This window comes from Sinocyclocheilus rhinocerous, unplaced genomic scaffold (genome assembly GCF_001515625.1).
Source record: "Sinocyclocheilus rhinocerous isolate Xijiao unplaced genomic scaffold, SAMN03320098_v1.1 scaffold513, whole genome shotgun sequence".
Lineage (NCBI taxonomy): Eukaryota > Metazoa > Chordata > Actinopteri > Cypriniformes > Cyprinidae > Sinocyclocheilus > Sinocyclocheilus rhinocerous.
In genome coordinates this window covers 1,039,193-1,044,937 of record NW_015656019.1, presented here as the reverse complement: position 1 = coordinate 1,044,937, position 5,745 = coordinate 1,039,193, and positions in this window count along the sequence as shown.

Here is a 5,745-nt window from a genome sequence, read left to right as displayed (position 1 = left end):
ACGCGAGCTGCAAAAGGACTGATTTAATCAATTATACGCACATATAGAGTCCAAACACTCATGTCTGTTTACTTCCTTTCAGTTGGCATTTAATACTGAAACTTTCCTGTATAATTCAACTAATAATCATGACCTAAGTTCTCACTGTGAAGGCTCAAGTTTTTATTCAAGACATCCTACTTAACACTTAACCCAAATTACACCTCCCACAAGAGGGCGTCAGAAGCTTCTTTAGACGTTATATGCTAAAGATTGGGCGGTCTTTTAAGTTTGTGGGAGGGGTTTAGAGCTTCTAAACTTCTCCAAATCCTTCTTTCTTCTAAACAGTACCTGGAACAGCAAACCTGACCCCTACTTTTTAAGATTTTACCAGCCAAAATCAATACACACAATTAAAGACACATCTGTACATTAAATTTGGGATTTTGAACATCATTAAAATCATTCTTTATGACAGAATGTAGACCTGTACAGTAATTTATTGCCTTCACTGGCTGAATAGCACTCGGAGATAATGAAAGATATCTATGTTAGAGGTATTTTTGTAGTATTTGGCGGTGGCTTTTCCTCAGCAGTTGTGGGAAATATTCCTGCAGTTGATCCAAAGTTTTGAGATTGTTGCCACTTCATGACTTGTAGAAATATTTTTGCAGTCTCTAGGGGACGCCGCATATAGATCTGTATAACAGCTTTAAGAAGACACACAGTCATTTCTGGCCAACATTAGTATTATTCAGTCAACAATGCCTTAGACATGCAGATCACATGACCTGAGTGTCATTAAAAATTTAGATTCAGATTTAATCTGTTGAGGTCCTTCTGAGTAATTCAGTGACTATGAATTGGTTATTTGGAGTAATTTCTTGATGGACACTGGAATGTATTTTGGTTTTCTCTTAACTGAATTTGAACTCTTTTTTTTGAGAGAGAGTTTCAGCTGAAATGCACCTGGCAGTTGAACATGTGAGGAGTTTTATCGACAAGTCTGCCCCATTCCTTTTTGTTCCTCAGCTTTCAATAAATCAGCAGTGCAGGGATTTCCCTGGCTTGCATAAGCTGATGTCAGTGTGAGTTCAGTTATTTATTCATATAGTCTAATTCAAGTTTGGAGTTAAATGAATGTTCTGGGTTGACATGATTTAATTTTGACTGGTTTGTAAAAAAAAAAAAGGCTGCAGTAATGCACTAGCTATAGAAGTCTTGTTTTTGAAGAAGAAGAAGAAGAAGCCTCTTTTAAATGAAAAGGCTTCATTTATTTGATCAAAAATACATTAAAACAGTAATATTGTGAAATATTATTACAATTTCAAATAACTGTTTTCAATTTGAATATGTTTTAAAATGTACTTTATTCCTGTGGTGGCAAAACAGAATTTTCAGCATCATTAATCTAGTCTTCAGTCTCACATGATCTTTCAAAAATCATTCTAATATGCTGATTTGGTACTCAAGAAACATGTCAACGTATTGTATTGTATTGTAATAACTAATATAATATATAAAGAATTGATGTAATTCATTATTGTGTAATTGATATAACTGCTTTAACAGTGTACATTTATGTATTTAAGCATTACATTTATGCTGAAATGACTTGCATCATAGATTTCCATTTAAAGTGCATTACTGTACATAGCCAAGTTCAGAGACTTGTTACTTAATTACCTCCTGGGATGATTACATTAATCAATACTCAATATCTGAAATGCTATCTAGTACATAGACTGATTTATTTTTAATTGTAAAAATCAGTGATTATTGGAGTACATTTTACAAGAAAATATTATTACAGTCTTTCTACTTCAAAATTTTGCATTTAATTCAGTGTGTCACTTAATGTTTCTTTGTAATTATTTGTGAAATTTCCTGGCGATTTCTGAGAGTTAAAATTGTTTCAAAGTAAATCCTCCACCAGATTTTTTCCAGTGTACATGACTTCAAGTAATTCCTCTGTGTGGACTGTGGAATTCCTCTGCCGGTGTCCTCGGGAATGAAGGAGCAGCGCCTCTAAGCCGTAAGAGTTGAAAGATCTCTGTTGGTGGCAAGTTCAGTGTTTGGTCTAAGACACAGGTGCACATGTGACCTTTGACTTCAAGTTTCCGAACAATTGCCAGGAGTGTGGAGGAGATCTCACTTTACCTGCCTGCTAATGTCTGGACAAGAGGGTTAAATGTGGTCCTAAAAGTATTTGGACACTGAAACCACACTTTTTCTCAGAACTAACCTATTTTTTTTTTGTTTAGCTTTCATTCAACTGGTGTCAAGGTCATTTTCAGTAGATATATGAAGTCAGTTGCCCTCAAGTTCACACAGGTGTAATTTATCTTATATCTTATGAGCTATATCATATTAACTACTATCTATGTATACATACCCCTCTCTCTCTCTCTCTCTCGCTCTCTCTATTCAATTTAAGTGTGCTTTATTGGCATGACAAAAACTATACATTTGTATTGCCAAAGTAATTGCAGCTGGGCTGCTTACAAATAGTGCACATATGTATTAACAGAAAGAAAAAGAATAATAATATATAAAGTATTAAGCATGTAGTGCAAAATGAATTGCTAATGTATGTAAGTATATAAACCAGAAATAAAAAAATAAGAAGGGATTAGACAGATTTACAGAAGCAAAATATACATCTAAATAATATAATATATATAACACACATACCACAAAGTATATATAGAGATAGATATATATACTTTTATTCAGCAAGGATGCATTAAACAGATCAAAGGTGACAGTAATGACAAGATTTCTATTTTAAATTAATGCTGTTGATTGTACTTTCTATTCATCAAAGAACCTTGAAAATGTATCACCGTTTCTACCAACATATTAAGCTGCAAAAGCTGTCTTCAACATTAATAATAAGAACCATTTTTAATAATAGCGCACCAATAATAATTGTTATACTCTTGTCAGGTAGACATCTGTTCAAACAGGGAGTGTTAATGAACACTCTTTGAATGTCTTGAGAGTGTGTGTGATGGTGTGTTTCACCCCACCCTAGCATTCGTTTATGTCTCTCCTCCCATCCGTGTCGCGGGTGGCCCGCACAAGCTTGCCCACAATGGTGCTGATGAGCCTCCTCAGTAGAGTCTGTAGGGGATTATGAGGAGGTGTTTATGGTTCCTGATCCATCCAGTGATCGGCCCCTGCGCAGTTCTTTAAGGTATTAAGCTGCAAAAGCTGTCTTCAACATTAATAATAAGAACCATTTTTAATAATAGCGCACCAATAATAATTGTGCACCATATCAGCATATTAGAATGATTTCTGAAGGATCATGTGATACTGAAGACTGGAGTAATGGCAGTTGAAAATTCAGCTTTGCATCACAGGAATAAATTACATTTTAAAATATATTAAAACAGAAAACAGCTATTTTAAATTGTAATATTTCCCACAATATTACAGTTTTAAGTGTATTTTTGATCAAATAAATTCAGCCTTGGTGAATGTGAGACCTGTTTCAAAAACAATCTTAATTATTTCAAACTTTTGACCAGTAGTGTGCGGTAAAAAAATATTTTTCAAAGTTGTAAATGAGATTATTGGAGTATGATTTACAAGAAAATACAATTTTAGTTTTCCCACCTCAGAATTTCACGTTTTCAATGCCTTTTATCCTGTTTCTTTGTTTGTGAAATTTGCAAGCAATTTCTGAATGAAAATAGTTTCTACACCCAGATTTTTCTATATATATTATATTGCTTTGGTTGTTGTTTATAACGTCATAATCTAAACATAATCTTGTTTATGTTGAAAATGTGTGCTGGTTTGAGATTTTACATTTTACATGAATGCAATAAAATTACATTTTTAAGTATATCTTAAATGCCCAAATACTTTTTAGGGTTGCATGTCCCATGTGTGTGAGGTGTTTTTTTTGGTAAAAACCTTCTTGTCACAATTATGTCCTAATGATGTAACAGGTAAGTAACAGCATGCCGCCGATGATAGGGTTCAGAAATTCCTCCTTTTTCTCTAAAGGTATGAGAGAGAGCAGATGACAGATGAAGAACCACCAGCTGAATGTGAACTTGACAGTCAATCTGCCAGGTGGACTGTAATGGAGCCGCTCATGGACATCGCTGCAAGTCAAACCTGATTCAAGTGCCCAAGACAAGGGGAAAAAGTGAAATATTCTCAATGCAATTTCATTCTTGTAGGCCGATAACTGATCAGAATGATCTTAAAGTTCTTGCACAGTGTTATTTATTTATTTTTATTTTTATTTTTTGATTAACCTAACCTTAGAATGTCAAGGTGATGTTGTCTTTAGTTTGTCATTTCTAAGCACTTATTCGATTTGAATACGAACCTGACATGGAAATCAGGTCTGGAGTAAACCTTTCTATCCTTAGATGGCTCAGTGGATACACAGGTCTAACATCAGTCCTACCTTACGGGTTCATGTCCTTCAACGGTATTTGTAGGGAATTAGGTGATGTTATTGTTGTTTTAGAACATGTGCCTGGGCTGATGTTTGAGCAGCCGAGTCAGAGAGGGACTTGGGAGTAGTTTCCTAAGTGGGAAAATGTGAGAAAGAATTCTGATTCTGATTCTGAAAGTGTGTGTTGCTTTAGTTGCTGGACTGCTGACAGACAGTGGAGTGTTTGCTTTTTCTTCTAATGCTAATAAAGAGCTGATCTGGTAGAGGATGTGTCTCATGAGACACTTGTTTGTTTGGGTTTTTCTCCATTGCTTTGCCACACACACATGCTGAAGAAGTTTTATTGCATTTGATGTTCAGCATTTTTGCATAGGTTTTACCACTAAATCAAACCCATGACCTTGTGCAATGCAATCCTATACCAGATGAGCCACAGGAACCTGGTCCAAAACTCTACATAACCCTGGTTCTGTACATAAGTCACTGGATTGTCCTGAGCAGTGAAGCTCCACGTTTGTGTTCTTCTCTAGTTGTTCAGTGGTGGATGAAATGCAGAAGTAATTTACATGACTTAAAGTATCATTACCTGTAATATTACCCTATTAAAAATAGACATACTCCTTTTATAATTATGCTTAAGTAAAAGTACAAAAGTTCATATTTTTGAATATTTACAGGGATAGTTCACCCCAAAATTTAAATTACGTCATCATTTACTCACCTTCAAGTTGGTACAGACCTATAAGAGTTTATTTTTAATGGTATTTTGAGGAATGTTGATAACCAACAGTTGTTGGTAGCCATTGACTTCTATAGTAGGCCTATAGGGAAAAAAAATACTATGGAAGTCAATGGCTACCACCAGCTGTTTGGTTACCAACATTCTTCAAAATATCTACTTTAGTGTTCAGCAGAAGAAAGAAATTAATAAAGTGGAACAACATAATTTGGAACAACATGAGGGTGAGTTTGATGGCAAAATTTTAATTTTAGGGTGAACTATCACTTCCCTTTCAAGGGAACTTCGAACTGCGTCCTCTAGGGGTCGCTATGGGGAACGCCTCGTCGTGACCCGTGTCTGAAGCATACATTGAAAAAACACCAACAACACGTTGGCCGGCGACAGCCCATGACGTCACTACCGGTGCAACTATTAGTATAAAAAGGCGCCTGGAGAACATGCCATTCTCTTCTTCATCTTCACTGACTGTTTTGTTTGAAGCGTGCATTTCCGTGGTAAGAGCGATCTATATTCCTATCGTTATGGCGAGCACTAGCAAAGCGTTTAGAGGATGTGTGCATCCGTGTCATCGTTATTTGACACCTGATGACACACACGATCT